We start from the raw sequence: 23,313 nt of genomic DNA on the forward strand, positions 1-23,313 counted from the left end.
ATACACCATGCACAATAATATATATTCATATCATAACAATAAAAATAAAAAGCAAAAGGTTCGTCAACAAAATTATATTGAGGTATATAAAAAAAATACACTATAACAATCTTTACGGCACAGTTAGATGACACGAGATAAGTGATTGATTAATTTATAATCGAATAAAAACAAAAAATATTTTTTTGGGGAAAATAATTCTGCATAACGTAGTATTCTCAAGAATAGAAGAAAGCAAGGGACATTATAATAGTCAATATTCGTCAAACAAATTATTATTATGCCTTGAGAACACTTAAACGTTTACCAAAAATTTTTTTATTGAATGTGATCACCTCAAATCTATATATGAAATTTAACATAAATATACCCTACATTAATATAAAAGAAATGGTCCGTAATTTATACATATATTATATCGTAGGTTCAAACTCATAATAGTTCGTTCCGTTTAACCATAAACAGCAAGGTCACTAAACTAAACGTTATAAATCAAATTCTTACGGTTTAGGTATCAAAGTTGAGCTTTAGTCAATAAAATTTACTACTCACAATTAATATGCCACAGGTGGATACAGATAGTGGCGTTAGGCCTTCAATAAAGTCACTTGACACTTGGTCGTAGCAACAGGTAGGTACAGCAAAGAATTACGGTTTTAAATCCGTAAACCGTAAATCCCTCGGTTTGATTTCGGCAGACGAGAAGGTAAACAGCCAAACAGGAACAGCACAGATAGTAATCGGTAGTAGAGATGAATGATGAATAATGCACAATGAATAGTGAATATTGAATAATGGCTAATCGTTAATGGCTAATGGGTAATGGCTAATGGTTAATGGCTAATGGTTAATCGGCAAACAGAAGTGACCTCGTTCCTTCGAAGTGGAACACGTCTGTTGGACAAAAGAGAAAATATTTAATATAGGACTCACTGTGTAAAGATAAATAAGGGTGAATTGAAAATCCACTTACCGCCGATTGTCGAAGATAAGACCGCCTGCCACAGGAACCAACTTGGAAATGAATATCGGATTGTGAATTTAGAAGGGCTTAGACAAGCGAAGGTTGAAAATAGGGAAGGGATATTGGCTGAAGGATGCCACGCGAAATTGACATTAAATATCCGAGATATTGGGGTTCATTTTCGTAGCGTTTACCAATAGAAAGTAAAGTTTCTACGAAAAACAACTCTTCTGATTTTCTGAGAAGGTAGCTCGGAGATTTCACAATAGGTCCTTTTTCCTTTGTTATTAGGAAAGATTTTTATGTAGCAAAACAAGATAAAAAGAAGAAGAAACATTTGGCGAAGTTATTTCTTTGTTAAAAAAAGGCGTAACAAAACGAAGGTATGCAGGCATGGGCGGCGTGAAAATAGTTTATTAAAGGGAATAATTTAAAGAAATTATGAACATGCTTCAAATTCTGTTCCAAAAATCCACACCAAGTGTATATTATTATTCGCTGAATGAAACTTTGGGACCTGTCTTTCCGAGAGTGTTAATTTTCATTAGCGAAACTCGTTTCCGTCATCAAAAAGGTCCCACGGTTTAAATTAAACGGCCCAAGGGATATCCACAAATGGCAAAAAATATACATTTAGTTAGCCTCTCAAGAAACTGCTGCTAGTACCGTAATGTGCTTATTTTCAGACTATAACAGATTACCTCATCCGAAAAAACATCATTAGAGAGAATAAACGTCTACAAATAAAAAATCTCTCTTCCAAAAAGAAAACACGTCTCATCTAATTTGAGCGTAAGACCGGGAAAATTGCTGTGCGCCTCTAACAAATTGAGAACGATTTTAAGATTTCTGAAATGGGGATGCTGGGAAATTTGATAATTTCTCTTGCTCACCTGCAAGTCCGACATTTTTCGCGTACGCGATGAACTGTGGAAAATACGTTTTATTTACCCTAGTGGTTTATTTAATAGATAGTTTTTAAGGAAGGTTGTTTTTACAGTGGCAGTGGAATAAAAATTAGAAGTGAGCTATTATGAACACAACGATAGAAGCAATTGTTTCTTGTTTGTTTTTTGTCATAGTTTTTTAACACGTATTTTAAAATACAGATGAATGTATTGCAGTAAATGTTAGGTGCATCTTCTTTTATGGGCGTATAAAAAGAATACTGTTAACTATAAACAAAAAAGCAGTAAACTGAAAATTTCTACTGAATGTGAAGTTGTTAAATATTGAAATATTTCGCAACGAGAAAGAGAACATAAAATGTTCTTATTTAAAAAAATTATAAAAACGCTGAAATATACATATATACATACATATATATATATATATATATATATATATATATATATATATATATATATATATATATATATATATATATATATATATATGTAGAAAAGAAATTTAATCTTTGCAGATTAGTTAAATAGTAAACTCTTAACTATTGGGGAAATCTGCAAGAAAGACTCTAATGTGTATCAATTGTTTCGCCGAACGTTTTCGCCAAAGAGAATTAATCTGGCTTCTTCAGGGCTGAAAGAAAATAAATTATAATTAGCTACCATATATTATCAATTAAAACATTATTGATCTTACCGTAACTTAGAATTGTAGAGTTAGAATATTAAAAAACTTTGCTAGTAACATAGTGGTGTTTTTTGTTACTATGTGCAAAAAAAAGTTTTGTTAAGGTTTGAAGTGTATGGTAGCTTTGAACTTGACACGTAAAGGCTACATTTAAAAGGAGGTAATTCTTTGAATTGTCGGCAATAACTAAATTTTTGATTTTTAGAAAGTTTAAAATTGAGGTTCTGTTTTAGCCAGAACGCAAGCGCTGACAACTTCAGTAGTTCTTATGAATCTTTATATCGTTAAGGTTCATTGGTAAAAACGAATGAAATTAAATCCCAGTATAGGGAAATATTATTTTGATTTTCTTTATTTAATTATATTCTATTGTTCATGTATTATTGCATCTTATTGAGATGTATCTAAGAAAAGCAAGGGAATGTTATATATTCTTTTGTTAATGAAAATTAATTATAAAGGTATGTTAGTTGTTAATGGATATATCAGTCAAGTTAGTTATCTGTGATATAGTATTGTTCTTGGTATCTGATTTAAGTAACAAGTGGTATATATCGCTTAGATTCTTAATGTCACTCTTAACATTAATGGAGAAATCGTTAAGGAAAATATAAGACATTTCAATGAACTCTCTTTTAGATTTATTGTTCTCACGGTGGAGAATTGTAGTGTTCGTATAGTCCATGAGATGACCAGTGGAATGGACATATTTGGCTAATGCACAACGGTCAGGGTGAAGTCGAGAATCACTTTTGTGTAGTGTAATACGTGATTTCAATAATTGAGATGTTTGACCGATGTAGGAATTGTTACAAGAGAGACATGGAATGTATTGTCTATAATACATACATTGTACACAATACATACAATATTATCCAATACATTAGATAATATTGTCTACAACATTCCATGTCTCTCTTCTAACAATTCCTACATCGGTCAAACATCTCAATTATTGAAATCACGTATTACATTACACAAAAGTGATTCTCGACTTCACCCTGACCGTTGTGCATTAGCCAAACATGTCCATTCCACTGGTCATCTCATGGACTATACGAACACTACAATTCTTCACCGTGAGAACAATAAATCTAAAAGAGAGTTCATTGAAATGTCTTATATTTTCCTTAACTATTTCTCCATTAATGTTAAGAGTGACATTAAGAATCTAAGCGATATATACCACTTGTTACTTAAATCAGATACCAAGAACAATACTATATCACAGATAACTAACTTGACTGATATATCCATTAATAACTAACATACCTTTATAATTAATTTTCATTAACAAAAAAATATATAACATTCCCTTGCTTTTCTTAGATACATCTCAATAAGATGCAATAATACATGAACAATAGAATATAATTAAATAAAGAAAATCAAAATAATATTTCCCTATACTGGGATTTGATTTCATTCGTTTTTACCAATGAACCTTAACGACATAAAGATTCATAAGAACTACTGAAGTTGTCAGCGCTTGCGTTCTGGCTAAAACAGAACCTCACTTAAACTTTCTAAAAATCAAAAATTTAGTTATTGCCGACAATTCAAAGAATTACCTCCTTTTAAATGTAGTTACATTGGGTTTTTCGATTAACCTTGGGAAGCCTTTACGTGTCAAGTTCAAAGCTACCATACATTTCAAACCTTAAAAAAACTTTTTTTTTTCACATAGTAACAAAAAAAACACCACTATGTTACTAGCAAAGTTTTTTAATATTCTAACTCTACAATTCTAAGTTACGGTAAGATCAATAATGTTTTAATAGATAATATATGGTAGCTAATTATAATTTATTCTCTTTCAGCCCTGAAGAAGCCAAATTAATTCTCTTTGGCGAAAACGTTCGGCGAAACAATTGATACACATTAGAGTCTGTCTTGCAGATTTCCCCAATATTTAAGAGTTTACTATATATATATATATATATATATATATATATATATATATATATATATATATATATATATATATATATATATATAGAAAAGAAATTTAATCTTTGCAGATAATTTAAATTGTAAACTCTTAAATATTGGGGAAATCTGCAAGAAATATTCTAATGAGTATCAATTGTTTCGCCGAACGTTTTCTCCAAAGAGAATTAATTTGGCTTCTTCAGGGCTGAAAGAGAAGAAATTAAAATCAGCTACCATATATTATCTATTTAAAAAACATTGGAGATCTTACCGTAACTTAAAATTGTAGAATTAGGATGTTAAAAAAAACTTAGCTAGTAACAACATAGCGGTTTGTTTGTTACTATGTGAAAAAAGTTATCGTTGGAAATGTATGGTAGCTATGAACTTGAAACGTAAAGGTGTATCCAAGGCTGACCGAAAAAATGATGCAACTACATTTAAAAGAAAAGAATTAATTCTTTGAGTTGTCGGCAATAATTAAATTTCTGATTGTTGAAAAGTTCACATGTGAGGTTCTGTTTAACCAGAACGCATCTGACATGTCAAAGTAGTTCTTATGTTTCTTTATAATGTCGTTAAGGTTCATTGGTGTAACAAAATGAAGTTAATTCCCAGTTAAAGGGAATATTATTTTTTAAGATTTTCTTTATTTAAAATTTTTTTTAATATTATATTGTTCATGTATTATTTTTAAATTAATGAAAATTATTATCTTAGTAGGTTAGTAGTTAATGGATATATCAGTTAGTTCTGTGTGATATTGTAGTGTTCTTGGTATCGCATTTAAGTAAGAAATGGTATATATTGCTTAGATCTGAATGTCACCCTTAATATTGATAGAGAAATTGTTAAGGAAAATAGATGACATTTCAATAAACTTTCTCTTAGATTTATTGTTCTCACGGTGGAAAATTGTAGTGTTAGTATAGTCCATGAGATAACCAATGGAGTAGACATGTTTGGCTAATGCACAACGGTCATTGTGAAGTCGAGAATCACTTTTGTGTAGTGTGATACGTGATTTCAATCATTAAGAGGTTTGGCCGATGTAGGAATTGTTGCAAGAGAAGCATTGATTGTTGTAGACAATGTTACTAAGCATATCTATAGGAGTTTTATCTTTAATCTTAGAATAAAGATTATTAATTGTTAGGGCTAATCTACAAGCCACATTAAGTTTAATATTTTTATTATTATTACCGAAGTGTTGAAAAGTGTTGAAAATAGTCCCGAGAACCAAGAACTGTCAATTTTGAAATACGTTAGTGTCAGGTCTAATTGGCAAATTTTTTACGTGTTTTTTTTATACGGTATATGTGAGTTCGAATCCCAATATGAATCCCAATTTGAATATTTTCATTAAAATATTGATTCAATCCTTTATTTACTATACTCCTATTACAGGTCTAATGTTTAATATAGTCTAATACAGCAAACGATGCACCATATACCTATATACCTAATTATTTTTCTCTTTCTGCTCTCTCTTACCTATAGCATTACATATGTAATGATTGTGCAGATTGACTCCCATATAAATTTGTAACGGCGAACGCGTGTATAAAAGTACAACTTCTACCGGCAGCCCTACTGGACTGCCACACTTGTTTTTTTTTTTTGTTTACATTTCTAAGATGACACAAAAATGTTCAAAAAAAATATATTAACCTACAAAAATATAATTCTAAGTAAAAAAATTTTAATTTAAATATTTATTCATTTCTTGAATGCTTTAAAATGCCATGATTTCTTCTACTAGATGTCATGTTCATCTTCTTCGGCATTGGGATTTTCAGTTGTTCGCCATTAATTTGTCATAAAACTGTCTGATACTACAAAGTATATAAAGTAACAGCTTCTTGGAGCTTCACTTTTTTCAGTGGTATTTTACCGTATGGATAACAAATTATTGCGAGAAATTCAATTGATTGATTTAAAAAAGTTTATAGGTTTTTCCATGAACTTATCAATAAAATATCTGCAAACAATCACACCTTTAGCTGTTCTATAAGTAAAGTGCATAAAGAAACTTATTCCAAAAGATGTCATATCCTTAGGAGGAAATGTTTTCCTCTTGTTGCCTTAGAAATATACGTCATCTTATAGTAGGTTGGCCACCAATGTTGGAACTCTAGTATATCTTCTGTGCTTACAGAAGATATACACACAGTCCATCACTTATACTAGTTCACTGAGTAGGGTTTTAAAAGATATGAAATTCAGATGGTTAAACTGCAATATATAAAATCGAAAATATCTAATGGAACAATCAGATGTAGCATATAAAAGATTACAATTTTTATCTTGATGATTGAAAAATCGCTGTCACAGTCCATCACTTATACTAGTTCACTGAGTAGGGTTTTAAAAGATATGAAATTCAGATGGTTAAACTGCAATATTTAAAATCGAAAATATCTAATGGAACAATCAGATGTAGCATATAAAAGATTACAATTTTTAAAAGACTACAAAAAAAATCAACATGATTTACACCCGTTACAACCAGTTTTCTTGGATGAGACCTGGATATATAGTAAGGGAGGATTCCGCAATAGTTGGCAAGATGGCAGCATTAATGCTGTTAGAAAGAGGACCGGATTCTAATTTTCAAAAGTGGAAAAAAACTGGAGATTATCTTGATTGGATGAATGTAGAAAATATTTAAAAATCGTTTGAATATCAACTTTTGCCAAATTTAGAAGAACCGTCGTTAATAACTATGGACAATGCACCCACTCCAGTTTAGTGGAAAAACTACCAAATTCAAGTTGGATTAAACACTTCTTAGTGGAATGGTTAAAAGGGAGACATATATGTGTTTCAACAACCATGATGAAACTTGAATTATTGGAGATGGTAAAAAAACATTTACCAGATAAAAATTAGATGTACTGGCACTTCAACATGGTCATAGAGTATTGAGATTGCCCCCATATCATTGCCAGTTTAACCCAATTGAGAATGTTTATTTTTGAAATGTTAAAATTCGAATAAATCATATTCTAAATCGGATTGTAGATTGTTTGAAATATAATATTCATTTTTGTTATTCATAAAAAAAAGGTAAACCTACATTTGGTATCTTGTTTTTTACCTAAACTCCATTAACACTGTTTCATCTGCATACCGGAACTGGTAGAATAACTTAAAACTCAAGTGCTTCACTATTTAATCTATTTATATTGTTTTTAAACTAAACTTCATAACACTGAAGTGTTATCTGATAAATCTTAACAAAATTAAACTATTGGCTGCCACAGAAACTTATCGGAAAATTACTTATCCGAATATGACTGATTTCAATCGATGCTATTTTATCACAGGAATGTTTGCTTTGATGCCTTGCAATTGCTAGTAAATTTTTTTATCTTGCAGTCAACTCTTAAAAGATTCTAGGAGGAAGCGTTATTTTAAACAAACAAACATTCCAATTTGATAGTGTTTGTAATCAATAATAATAAATCCATAAATAAATCTTAGCTAATTAAGCACTTTCCTTGGAATGTATAGAATAGGAATTATGACAAATTGCCGTTCCAATATAATGTACAATAAAAATTTTTATACAGGACGGGACCTCTAATATGTAAATTAAAAAAAATTGTTGAAGTTTTTACTCCACATTTAAAAAAAATTACCCTTTCACATTTAGCCGATTACGATACTGCCACTGTCAGATTTAACTAAAATGTCATGCAATAATTCTCGATATTCTTAAAATCATATATGACGTCAAAATTAGTGACGCACTGAAAAAAGTGTTTTGGGACAGACTGTACACTGTATTATACAAATGTTGAATAAATAATTTTGTACGTGATTGAATTTTTGGAATTTTGTATGAGAATAATTATAATAACAATTAACTAACTATGTTTGTCATTTAAAATTTTGATGAAGGTTTATATTGTGTATAATTATGTCTTTAATTTAAATTCAATGCATGTGCAGACCATTCAAATATTCTAATATTAATATTAAACAAATTTTAACCCAAAAAAAAATGGAAATTCTTATCGTCGTGGGATCTTTACTTACTCAAGGTGTCGCGATCGTTGGGATACAATAAGATAAATACGATTATTATGATAATAAAGCTCATTTCAACATCAGGATAAAATGAAAAATAATTTTACATTGTAAAATTTACTTCGAAAAGACTAATTAAATTTCGTGAACTGTACTACCACAACTATATCTTGTCATTCACGACACGATGAAGTCGACGTTACTTGTTTAACACATAATACAAATGTAATGTAAACATAGCAAGGAAATAAAGAAGGAAAAATTAAGGGGTAATTAGCCTAGAAAAGAGTAATAATTATTTAAGTAATTATTACATATTCCAAATTGATTAAAGAACAAATACATTCATAGCTAGTAAGTAACATATTTAATGTAAACATTTTACATTAAACAAATATTGAAAACTCGACCCAGTTTAAATGTATTACACGAGTCTGAAATATCAGGCCACCACGGTTGTTTAAATTACGTTTAAAAAAACATAGACCTCCGCTGAAAAATAACACGGGGACTCAGTCAGCAAAAAAACAATAACGCGACCTTGGTACCACGACTGAAAATTGAGAATACGGGCTCATAAAAAACCGAACAAGCGGGCCAGCGGGGACTAGTGGGAAGTTGGCACTCTAGACCGCCCCACGCGAGAAGTACGGGAGATCGGACGATACGCAGCCAGTGAGCGCGCTATTTACCTCGCCAGGATAGTGTGACGTAGAAGTGCCCGTATCTGGAGATTCAAAAATTTGCGATAGCGCGCCGTTTTGACTTCTTAAAACTGACGGATCTCGAATCCCTGTAGGACTGGAGGCGTATTCATTAGCTAGAGCCTAAATACGCGAAGGTAACTAAGATCTATATACTAACCCAAGATATATCTAATATACGAAATTGTCCGCCCTCTAATTTCTTGCTTTGTCTCTTCTCGTCTCCCTTCCCGCCTGATCGAAACATTATTGGTCATAACTGATATTTTGTAGTATACAGTCTATTTAATACATTGTAAACTCGAAATTTGTTTTTTTTTTGTTATTCCCGGCCGTTACAGGTAGAGACTAGAAGAGATACACATTTTCGCTTATGCAGTGCTCCGGCTTCTAACGTAAGCCCATAGTCTCTCACGCCTTGCAGGACCTGTGACCGAGAAGTCTCAGAAGAAGGCTAGTGGAACCAGTAAGCCTTGCCCCGCTCGCAGGGATAAGTATCCCCTAAGAATTGTAGATGCATTGATAAGGATATTAAGACAGACATCTTCTACAATGGTGACAGCATTTATTAGAGTGGTGACAATTTATTAGAGTGGTTTATTAGATTTATTATAGTTTCAATCGTAAATCATTAGGCAAACTAAAAATACTACTAATAAATTTGTACAGTTGAAGATCATTGATGTCGTAGCATGTTAATTATCTTATGATTATGTACATATAGCAACTGATGTGTTAATCTCAAAGAAACTTTTAATATCGGTTTATTTCTTAGTAGAATCCCTTCTGACAAGCACGACACACCATGTATGACACAGTGGCACAACAAAATCCACCACGATTATGATTGCTGCTTATATTTTGCAAACATCAACCTGAGACAATGTCGGCATTAGAAAGTTGAAGACGAACATAAGTACATTCAAAAGTTCTGTTACGTAGGCTTAAAACTGCTAAGTAGGGTAATGTACAATAAATATCATACAAACACAATATAGCACGCCTAAAATATGTTGTAAACTTAAATTATGAAATTAAATTTATAATCCTTGTTACTGCGGATCATGTAGTAACAAGTGTTATTGTTAGCAGAAATAAGTAGTATCTAAATCTTGGTTAATTAAAGGATTCCGTTCATATTATTTATAATTGCCGAAAGCTATTTATTTGTGGCGGGTCACATTTGCAATTCCGTCAAGGAATTTATTACAGGCACAATAAACATTTATTTTTTTTTAAGTTATGCGCTTTAACCCTTTAAGATGCACAACTCATTTTTTCTTTTTAAGACAAATATTTTTTAAAATTATGAAATCCAATAGAATGTAATAAACTACCTGATAGAAAAAAACTGAAAATGTTTTCAATTTTTTCTTTAATGGGGTGGTAAATATTGCTACCAATGATTCTTTGGGTATTTACCATTACCTACATATCGCTGGTAAATATTTGTACCGCTATATCTACACACTAAAATAAAAGTTTTAAAAGAGAAAAACATTTATCTTAAATTTCTGATGACTTTCATTTCTGATGATATATAAAAAAACATTCTTTACATAATGCTACATCACATTTTTGGCAAATGAGATTGGTCCTCTTCTGCCTTTTACTTGAGCTGCAATTAGCACATCTACGGTAAGTGCCTTTGATTGGTAGATGACAACCAACATCAAGAATATTTGCCCTTTTTGCTTTGCCAACTTGACCAGGATTTGGTCCAGGCCGCTTTCTGACTGACTGACTTCTGTATTGTAGTTGTGTGAGAACTGCCTCACGAGGGTGATTTTGATGATAAAAATGCTTGTATAGAATATAGCTGTTTACTATTGATGCATCAAGGAAGTAATAAAAAACTTTAATCCACCATCTTCTTGACTTCCATTGAATTGAACAGGTGGATGTCATTCTTCACGTGTTCCATCCTTTGATGTTCTGAGGACAGTGGTTTTCTCTTTGAAATTGTGCATGTTGCTAACCACTGTGACACATTTTGTCCCACGATCTTTCCATTTGTAAACGGAAATATTGCCACTAGCTACAGAGTCAGACTCACTTATTTTTAATTTTCTGTCGTCAGCTAAATGTTGCTTTGGGAAGTACTTTCTAGCTGTTCTAAATGTGTCACAAGCAAACAGATGTTTTTCTAAAAGAGGGTATTAAAATTGGCAGTGTGGAAAAAATTGTCAAAATAAAGACAATACGATTTTGAAATTGCTGGCTTAATTCTAGTATAACTCGTTCGTCAAGGGTCTCTTTATTCGTTTTGCCTTAATAGATCTCGAAATCAATGAGATAGTCAGATTTTGCACAGGTAATTGCCCATATTTTTATTCCTCTCTTCACTGGCTTCATATCAATCAGTTCTACCTTTGAAAGGGACCATACCTTCGTCGATTGACAAATTTCGTGACGGTGTGTATACTTCTGAAAATTTTGTTTTGAAGTATGTTATGAGACATCGAATTTTATATAATTTATCAAACATAGGGTCTCCTTCATGAGGCATTTCTGAATTATTGTTGATATGTAACAGCCTTAACACTTTTAAAAACCTTTTCACGGTAAAGACATCGGCGACTCTTTGTACCAGAAAGATTCTGTCAGTTGACCAGTAGGATTTTATTGTAGGCAACGTATGAAAGCCCATAATTATCGGGATGCCAAAAAAAGCCTTCAGTTCTTCCACAGTGAGATCTTAAGATTTTTCTAACTGCACTACATAGATATTTGATTTCTCCACAATTTTTTCGCATATTACATCATTGAAAAGAGCACTGAAAAAATCTAAAGAGGTGGCATCTTCTGGAAAGTCAATGTTAACTTTTGAATTTTCACTAAAATAAAATAAACTATAGCTTAAAATTTGATCTATCTTTTTGGACCACTTGAATTTCGACTTTTTGGAAGATGAAACATCCACATGATCATACATTTTGCTTAGAAGAACAAAAAAATCGGAGTAAAATTAACGTTTTAATATCAGAAAATGTATTTCTGGCCTTAGAGTGTCAGGTACTGGTGCCTTTACCTTATATATATATATATATATATATATATATATATATATATATATATATATATATATATATATATATATATATATATATATATATATATTTCAGTTAATCTATCAAAATTCAATTGGCACCACACGAGCCATGTCAAGATGATCCTGACCGAAGGATACAATTCTGTTAATAAGTAATGCATACTACGCGGATGTGCAATTTTCATGGCAAATACTTATCGACACGAAACCATACGTACTATAGTTAGTCACTACTGAAACAGAGAAAATCCTCTGGTAGAAATGTGGTCTAGTATTAACGAAAATAAAATCATTGAGCCGTACTTTGTGACCTGTAAGTATTTGATCGTGATAATAATGGAAGAGTTATATCTGAATAGTTCATATCTGGTTTCAAAAAGATGATGAATCTCGTACGTGCAGTGAGAGTCTACTTGTATAAAGTGTTTCGCAGCGGATGAATGGGCAGAGTAGAGCCATTGAATGGCTCCAAAATCTAAAGCGTATAATAATTTGCTAGAGATTAATGGCCAGTCGAAATATTGGATGGACGAACAAATTTGAAAAATTGACTCGGACGCAGATAAAATGTTCTTGATGCATTTGATGTAATAAACAAAAAATTATATTTCCATTTTTATGTTTATATTTTTCAAAAAATCTTAATTATTGTTTATCGAGATAGTTAGTTAGTGAGTTTCTGTTTCTTAATTATAGCTGATTGGAAAAGTATTTAGAATACTTTTAACATAATATTATGACTTTAATTAATCGCTAATTTCATATCTTTAATTTACCATGGTGAAATTGGCTATATTCATATATTTTTATCAAATCTAAGAACGACTTGTCTAAAATACCACAAATATACAACAGAAATCGATAATTGTACTCCAAAACACTTGCGATAATAGCTTTAAAGTTTAAAATTAGTCTAATTTATTATAATGCTACAAAAGCTTTGTATAAAGAAAATAAAGTGTCCATTCAAATTTGGAACAAGAATCATAAGAGACTTCACCACAGCAAAAGGGCTCCTGCAGGCGTTATTCTACATCTCCAACCATATTTAAAATATACTTAGAGAAAGCCTTGACTACATGGAAAAGAAAAGCGAAGGCATGGTACTACCGGTACAAAACGAATACCTATATACGTTAAGCTTTACAGACGATCAAGTAGTGATTGCACAAGACCAAGAAGACCTCAGTTACATGTTGAAGAAACTACAAGAAGAATATACCAAGGCTGGCCTAGATATTAACTTCGCGAAAACAGAGTAGCTACTAAGATCTACTGATTGACGACAACGTATAAATCAAAGGAAAGGATAAATTCAAATACTTGGGGTTTATAATCACGAAGAAGGCAACACCGGAGGAAGAAATTAAGCAAATATTAGGACAAACAAGAACAGAAATCCGACAACTTAACTCAGTGTTGTGTGATAGACACCTAAATATGACAAATCACAAAAACACAGATTTATAAAACATTGGTGCGAAGTAATATGACATATGAGGCTGAAAATTGGATTATAAACCAGAAAATAGCAGTAAGATAGTAGCAATAGAGATGAAATGCCTGTGAAGATAACAAAAATGGATAGGAAAGGTAATGACGAAATAAAGCAAAGAACGTCAATAGAAACAGACATACTAACATATATAGAACAAAAAAGACTAAAGTGGTAGGGACAAAAGAATATGACCCCGAAGATCCTGGAAAAACGAAGTAGACGACGCCACGAGTAAGAGAGGTCTAAACGATGAAGAATGGGACAATACAGAGAGATGGAAACGGTTAAGCGAGAGAAGGTAGTGAATACTGTAGAATCCCTGAATTTATATATTATAATGCAACCAATGCGAGAGGGATTAGGCAAGGATGCGTCTTGTCTCCGACGCTTTTCAACGTGTACTTACAGGTCATATTCAGAAAAGCCTTATGGGAAAGAAAAGAGGGAATAAGAATTGGTGGAGAAATAATAAACACCATGAGATTTGCAGATGACACGGTAATTATGGCTGAGAGTATAGAAGAACTACAAACTTTACTAGATGCAATAAATAGTGAATGCATTCAAATGGGACTTGACATCAACACAGATAAGACCAAATTTATGATAGTATCAAGGAGTCCAATAAATAATGAACAACTAACTCTTGGTGGACAGCAAATAGAGAGAGTGACAAAATATAAATATCTGGGAGCTTACATCAACACAGAATTAGATCCAGACCAAGAGATCCGGGTACGAATAGAAATGGCAAGGGCAGCGTTCTTAAAATTCAAACAATTGTTCTGTGACAAAAATCTGAATATGGCGCTGAGACTGAGGTTTGTTGAATGTTACGTCTGGTCGCTTCTATTGTACGGGGTAGAAACATGGACACTAAAAGCGCAAATAGTTAAAAAGATTGAAGCCTTTGAACTTTGGATATACCGGAGAATGTTAAGAATTTCATGGACTGCCAGGGTCACCAATGAGGAAGTGCTGAGAAGGAGACAAAAAATTGTTGAGAACGATAAAAGTACGCAAGACTGCATACCTTGGACACATACTAAGAAATAATAAATATAGTCTTCTGCAGGTCAACATGTAGGGTAGAGTCGATGGCAAAAAGGGAATAGGTAGAAAGAGGAAGTCATGGCTGCGAAATATTCGAGACTGGACAAACATGACTGTAGACGAATTATTCCACGTTGCAAAAGACAGAGAAGCTTTTAAAAATGTGGTCGCCAACCTCCGTTAATTGGGACCGCATAGGAAGAAGAAGAATGCAACCAACGTTCCAAATTTTCTTAGAGGAATTAGTCCCGCATCACCTATAGGTAAAAGGGTTTCGTTTCTAAAACGAGAGCAGAACCAAACAAGATATCGTGACTCGAGCACCTACACTTGAGTGTACGTCGAAATATTTGTTTCTGTTCGGCTCCTGCAAGCGACGTCGCCGAGTTAGAATAAGTATCTTTTGAACTAGTAATCATTTATAAGTTATGCCAATTGTTTTTTTTTCTTATTATTTGTTTTATTTCTTATTTACAATCCTATATTTTATTTCTTTTTTTTACAACTTTAACCAGCTAATATATGTTTTTAATATTACCTACATAAACAATAGCGATATAGCAATCTACCAAAGTTTTCACTTCTTTTTATTTATCTTACAGTATCCAACTTGTAAATACTATACATTTTGGATCTCCTTCGCCAATCCTCCCATTCCAAGGGATGCTCCTCCTCCAAACCTCTCTATTCCATCGTTCTTCTAATTCCTTCATTCTATGAGCGTCGAGGTCTACCTCTTTTTCTGTGAAGCTTTTAGGGCGAACCTTCGTCAGGCATTCTCAGTAGGTGTCCAAACCATTTTAAACCTCTTCTTTCTATTTTGTCAATGACCGTTTCTGTAGCATTCATGTAATTTCTTATAGATTCGTTGGTTTTCCTTTCTAGCCTTGATGTATTAGCACTTCTTCTCAAATAATCCATTTCCAGTCCCTTTTGGAAATGTTGCGATCCCACTATAAGGAGTTCAGACATCATACAATTTTACGTCTCTGATTAATTCGGTGTTTAATTTCGGTTTCTCCAAAGCCATTCTTATCAATGAGTGCACATAAATATTTAAATTTTTCCACTTGTTTGATTTCTATTCTAACTTCTTCTGTTATTATGTACTAAATCTCATCTTTATTTTAACTTCATAACCCTAAAAAATTGAGTAACGTTAAACATCCTCTTTCTTTTCGTTCCCTTCTTATCAGAGACTGAATATCATCAAGATTATTCAAACGTTGTTTACCGCTGTTCTAAACAGTTCGTTTGTGAACCACTCTCTTGATTTTTTCATCCAGGACATTCTGCGGACCAATTTCTTCGTCTCGAATCTTTTCCTGCCTTGTATTTTGTAAGAATGTGTATTTTTCTCTTACCATTAGACCAAGCATTCCAATTTTTACTTTTTTCGTGCTAAGTATTACTTCGAGGCTTTTGTTCATTCGACGTAATTTTTCTCCAATTTGTGACTCAAAAAACCCAAATTATTCTTAATATTTGTCGATAGCACCATATCTCGAAACGCTCAATTGTTTTTATATTGTACTTTTTGAGAGTCTATGCTTTTACACCGTACAAGAAAATACTAAACAAATATGATTCTAGCATTCTTATTCGTAAAATGAGACTTATATTAAGATTATTAAACAGTTTATTCTTTTATGAAGAATTTCGAGTAAAGAGAAAAAAGGAAAAACAAAAGCACAAACAGAAAAAGTGGCAACAAATCAATAAAGAGTTTGAAGAAATGGAATAATTAAATAGATAACACGACACAGATAATTTTAAAAACAAGTTAACAGAAAAAGAAAATGCTTCAAGCCACAAGCAAACCAAGTCAAGGCTCATAATGAAATCCTTCTAAACGACAAAGTAGAAACACGGAAAAGGTGGCATGAACACTTTAGTGGGCTACTTAATGGAGAAAAAGGAGCTAAAGATGGGGATAATATAGACCTAAAACAAGAGAAAACTGAGCTACCAACGTTACCAACTTAAGAAGAAATAAATACAACAAGGAAATAAGATAATAAGATAATAAGAAATAATAATAATTTACTAATGTTTGTATTTTAAGAACGATTTCCGAAGTGGAAATTGAAACGTCAATAAACGTATTTTAACCTTTAATTGTGGCTTATTCCCATTTAAATAGTAATTAAGAAAAAGGATATGCGTAGCTTACCTCTGTTATTTTTACCTAGGTTCTTAACTATGGCAAAAAATATGTCAAGACCAACAAAGTGCAAAGTTTATGGAACAATAATACGCCCAGTGCTTACCTACGGATCGAAAACATGGGCAATCACGAGCCGAAATAAAGAGTTACTATGACTCTTTGAAAGAAAAGTATTGGAGACCATATATGGCGGAGTTAACGAATAGAATCTGTGGAGAAGGAGATATAATTTTGAACTCTATAGAATTTTTGGTGATGCAGATATCGTAAAACCGTAAAATAAACCTCCTTAGTTAGGTGGGCCGCGTTATGGGATGGATAAAAGTGATCCTCATAAAATAACTATGCTAAATATCATGTTCGAAAGAAGAAGAGGAGGGCGACCTAAACTTAAATATCTGGACGATGTACAGGACGATTTAAGGGAGATTGAAGTAAGGGGATAGAGAAGACAGACACTCGACAGGAAAGGATGAAAGAAGGTTTGAGACAGACCAGGGCTCACATGGGGCTGCAGCTCCAACTGATGATGATTCTTTTATGAAAATGGATATAGTAGTTTCAATACGTCATTTAATCTCGAGATTTTGATTAATTGCCTCATATTTAAAATAGGTAAAAGAAATAAAATAAGACTTACTCACAATCAATTTAATTTTACTACCAAAACGTCTTATAATGATAAAGATCAAAGATGTTATAGTAATTATGCCAATATTACCTGTCTGTGTTTATTAATATGCATAAAATTGATTGAGCAGAGAATGTGAAAACCCACAAATTGGTAAGAAATAAACTATTGCATTGTAATAAATTAGTAACAAACAAAATACTACTTACATTCCGGTACAAGAAGTTTTAGTTATTGATTCGCGATAAAAAGTTTAAACTATCCTGTATTTCTGATGTTGAGTGATCTTTGGTTAATGTTGTAACTGTCTGACAATTAACGAGGAAGTTTCTTGAGGGGGGAGATGTTAACAAATGAAATAGGAGTAGGGTATATGTGATTGTTTGTTAAATGAAAGTGATGTTTTATATTATTTAAATTATTAAAAGTTATTTATATTAATTCAAGAAATATATTTTAGAAATGTGTGTTAATTCATTGAAATTTTTACAGTAAGAGGACAGTTGTGTGACAATGATTTAAGAGTGACAGTCTTAGAAGAAGGACAGAGAACTTTCACTCTCAAAAAGGATACCAAAAGGGGAGAAAAAAAATAATCTGCCATGCAGACGTCGCAATACTACTCTCTCAATGTGAGGATAGTCTACAACTTATGCTACACCAATTTAATATAACCGCCAGAAAATATAACATGTTAATTTCCCCAAAAAAGTCAAAATGGTTATAACAGCAAATTTACTATAATGTAAATTGCAGCTGGAAGATCAGATAATAGAATAAGTGATAGAGTTTAATATCTAGGCATTACATTATCTCAATACGGAGCGCTCGAAACAGGAGTGGAAAATCATGTGAATAAACAGTCGCAGGTTGCCTAAATAAAAGAATATGGAAAAATTAAAATATCGGGAAAGAAATGAAATGCATAATTTACAAAACAGTTATCAAACCAATAGTGTATGAGTAGGGCGGTTTATTTCCTTGATTGTCGTGGATTCCCATGCAGCTTCTTTTATGGATTGGTTAAGGTAGTTTGTGGCATTGTGAAATTCCAGGTTTGTTTTTAGTGAGATATTTAATTATAATTTATTGGTTAGTAATTCTTTGAGTTGTCTCCAGTTTGTGGATTTATTTGTTAAGGTGGGTGGCAGGTGGTGTTCTATAAAAGATTTCTAAACTTAATTTTATTAAAACAGCAGAATAGTCAGAAGACAGATTATAACAAGAATAAGCCCTCAAGTTGTTTGATAAACCCATGGTGACACCAAAAGCTACCAGATCTGGTACTTTATTTCTGTCGGTGAGCGAGTACGTAGGTTCACAAGTGGATATAATTTTAAGATTGTTGTGTTGCATACACATTTACAGTTTTTCTTTTCGACAAATAAGTCCAGATCCCCAGTGTGTAGTTTAGAGTAGTAGTTTTCGCCTACCAAGAACCTGTTTTCAAGAGATCTGAAGAACTGTGTGAATTGTTGTTTGTTTATATTATATCTTGTGAGCAGTAGATGGCTCTAATTGTTAATGGCCCTTCCCAATCTTCAATGAATATCCAGGTGACTTGCAAATAGTCTTTAATGGTTTTGCTATGCTCGTGATGCTTAATTGATTACTTGATAATACATAATTAGGATATTTTAAATAACTGCAGCTGTTAAAGTGGGTTTTAGATATCAGCACTATGTCAATGTTATTGTTAAGTATGAAGGTTTTGACCTCTTGGGCATGTTGAGTTAGCTCGTTAGCATTTCAAAGTGCCAGTTTAAAGCCAGAAACTTAGTCATTTGGGCGTAGCGATCACTGTGGTCAAAAGGTTTAACATTGTAGTCATTTGTTCAATAAGTCCTTCCATCATTTGAAATAAATAATATGAGTTGATGCAATTGGTTATACAAGAAAAAGTTAAAGGAAAAAGAGGACCGGTGAGACGACGTATATCCGGGTTAAAAATTTTAAAGCAGTAGAGTGGAACACAACAATAGAATTCTTCAGTACTGTTACAGACAGAGTAAAATGATCTGTGATGATCTCCAATGCCATTAAAGGATTAGTCCACGAAAAAGAAGAAAGACATAGTAAGGTTATAAATGAAAGTAGGGATACTATATATATGACGAAATTTGACCATATAAAAACCTAAAGTACTTTTCCAAGTGTACATACACACAGGCGAGGAATAAGACAGGAAACACACAACTTAAGCTATAGGATTATACCTGCATTGCATCGTTCAAGAGAAATACCATGCTTTTGGACTTTCTTTATTTTGGACTTTTGGAGCGAATCAATATATGCACATATAGTCAAGCAGCTTTGGTGGCTCTCATCTATCATACAGTTATCTCTAGACTAGTGTAGATATGCCGAGATCTCTATATTTAACAAGTGTTAGGCTGTTATGGATACCAGGTCATCGTTGAATGCACGGCAACAATAGAGCAGATGAACTTACTATGTCAGCGACCGGAAGAAAAGCTGGATCCGAACACAACGTAAGTTGAAACATAAAAGCAACATGGAAATTATAATCAGCTCAGAATTACAACAGGCATGATTAAAAAAATTATCTTGGCAATTTTATCTGTAATATATATGCTTTGATTGCTTTTGATTGTTTTTAAGCAAATCTTGAAAGTAATCCTATAAAATAAAATAAAATCCATGGGTTTGTATTATTATTTTTATGTGAATAGGGTGGACTCTTTGAAAAACAATATCTAAAGCTACACTTCAACAGGAAAGGATATTATGTGTAGTAATTTCAGTTTGACCACTTTACCTGCTGTTGGCACATAAGTGAAGATTTGCATTTGTAATGAGCTGCCAGTTGCAAACAAATAAACTATTGCTGTTTTTGGTATTTTAATAAATGTGGATAACAGCCATGCTTGAATAATGATACCAGTATTGTATATTATGGTGTTAAAGCAGATGTAATATTATTGTAGTAGAGTTTTCGTTTATGAGTTTTAATTTATTATTCTATAGAAATTTTATTGAACCCCGTTGCTTTTTCGTGTTTAACAGTTTTTATTACGTTTTCTATTTCTTGTTGTAATCTATCAGCACCGGTTTATTTCTTTATTTTAGAAAGGTTGTTTCTATTGTCATAAAATAATAATTCAAACACATATTCAGTTAATCTCTGTAGTTTATTTTTTAGATTTGTGATTATCTTATATCATTTTATTATTAGTATTAGTGTCTAATGTTTTGTACTCTGCCGGGTGATTTTATACTTCTTGCCTTTTGTTCATTAAATTCAAAATATGTTGTGTCATCCACACTTTGTTTTTCTTGTGTGCTTTAATAGATCTTTCCTGTCCACTGCTTTTATCGTTATATTTATACAATTTAACTCTATTTCTCTACAATTTACCTCTACTCTACTTCTGTGTCAGTTATACTGTGTAACGTTATAAACGTCACATCTCTATTAATTTATATTTAAATAATTATTTCATTTTAATTTGTTTATTAATTTATTAATTTCTTTATCTTCAGTTTAATTTTTACTATTTTTTATTTATAAAAGTAGTTGGCACCCTATGTTTTTTCGTTTCTTCCTCTGTCTTTATTTTCTCTCTCTTTCTGTCCCGTAGAATAAATATTCGCCCTCTCTCTTTTTGTTCGGCAGACTATTCTGTTCCGTGTTGACAGACAAGCTAGTTTCATGATATCTATAGCAACATCCTATGACATCTGTGCTAACTTCATTCAGTCTCCCACTTTCTGTCAAAACAACTTTTCTGTAGTGGGATTATTTTTTGCAATTTATAAAAGAAGGCAAAAATTATTATAAGACTCATTTTTATGGTCTACAAATTCTCTTGGGTTTATTGGTTTACTGGGCAGTTTACTGGACATTTTATTGGTTTATTGGACATATCAAAATTTTATTGGTTCATTCGTTGGATTTCAACGATTGGTCAGGACATACAGCCACGTGTGACTGCAGCTCTCCAGAAGCCACAAATTCTAATTGGAGGACCCAACAGCTAGAACACACAAGCAGCCCATCGAAGCAATAAGTAACACTTATTAACTGTTAAGCTTTGGCAGGGTTAATTATTGTTTTTTTATTCATTTAAATAAATATGTTTGGTTAAAATTTGTCTTATTTGCTATCAACGGAGAACTCAGGTTCAATCCCTAGTTTAAGACAAGACGAACTCACCCTTGAGATACTGAGCTAGGCAAGGTATAGACGATAAGCTCCCATGGTTGATTGAGGTATTATTTTTACAATAGTACTTCAATTCTCTTTGGTAGTCTCATCGTTACAACTGTTTATTTGATTATTTCAGAATCTTCCAGTAGCTGGTAAATAACTTTAGATATAGAAAATTTTCTTCCTTTTTAATGTTCAAATATTAAAATGTCGTCTATAATAACTGAATAGTCACCAAAAGTACCAAAAAAGAAAAAGGGTTTTTTTTGTTAAAAGCTTTAGAAAAGAAATTTTTACTCTGTAGAAACTGCTACAAATGACTACTTTTAATTTAAGAAATTAAAATTGACTTGTTAAATGACTGATTAATTTCATAAACATAAACTGTACTGTATTGTATATATAAATATTAAATCAAATAAATATATTTTTATTTATTTTTAAAACAACCTGATATTTGTTATTTATCGTTACCTAGATATTATATTTGATATAATGTAATAAACCTGAAACAAACTTCAGTACGCCAACGTTTTATTCTAACCTGATATTATACCTACAATTTAGTTTCAATTTTACATTTAACAAAATGTTTTCTATATTTAAAAATATATTGTTTTCATATACATTTATTTTTAATGAAACATTTTGATTCTAAATATTTTAAAAATTCAGTAAAAAATACGAAAAATATAAAATACAAATATTTTCCATTTGAAACTCAATGCTTGACATAAAAATAAAATAAAACTCACCTGGTTTATTTTTTATTCAACAGTTGTTCCTGAAAAAATAATTGTTTTAATAAAACATTTTGCTGCAATTTTCGATAACAACTATAAAGTGTATCCAATGAGTTAATTAAGAACAAAGCAAATGAAAAAACATTTTACGGTTATTATCAAAAAAAAAACAAAATAAAATAATAGAGTATGTACGTATAGAGAACTTTAAACTCGAAAAAAATTGGTTGTACTTTATTATCAACCTTCAAAACTGTATTGTTTTTCAATATTTTAATAAATATTTAAATATAATATGTTAGAATGATGTTTTGGGAATAGAAATATTAATCTATTAGTTCATCCCCTTGTACAAATTAATTCACGTGTCGCATGTTTGCGTGTTTTAACGTGTTGACAACATAAATAATATTTCTGTTTTTGTTCCAGTAAATTAGCTAATACTTTTTATCATTGAACTAAGCTTAATGGTTATATTTATATTTTATTTATGTAAATATTTTCTCTATAAGCATGTTAGGACCATATTATACGACAATTATCAGTTAAATGTATAGGTACAATTAAAGGTAAACAGTAGAAAGTAGACAATCAGTGTGGCTAGAGATTGTGCAATATCAATTTTTTCATTGTGCCATAATTGGCAAAAAATAATATCAACTTTGAGTGTTTAATCTTATGGATTTTTCTTTAGTGCCGTAGTATGCTATACAAAAAATATTTGATGGATATTCATTATATCTGTATTTTTTTTATTATTTACAAATTCG

General features: G+C 31.7%; 1 long non-coding RNA gene across 1 annotated transcript in view; it reads right to left on the reverse strand.

Annotated features, from left to right (window-relative positions):
- Window positions 1-22,569, reverse strand: part of LOC140436189 (uncharacterized) — a 296,267-nt gene extending 273,698 nt beyond the window's left edge. Inside the window, exon 1 of the long non-coding RNA XR_011950262.1 lies at window positions 22,556-22,569. This is a non-coding gene — a long non-coding RNA (uncharacterized lncRNA). The remainder of the gene's footprint in view (window positions 1-22,555) is intronic.
- Between the last annotated feature and the right edge of the window lie 744 nt (window positions 22,570-23,313).

This window comes from Diabrotica undecimpunctata, chromosome 3, assembly GCF_040954645.1.
Source record: "Diabrotica undecimpunctata isolate CICGRU chromosome 3, icDiaUnde3, whole genome shotgun sequence".
Taxonomy (NCBI): Eukaryota; Metazoa; Arthropoda; class Insecta; order Coleoptera; family Chrysomelidae; genus Diabrotica; species Diabrotica undecimpunctata.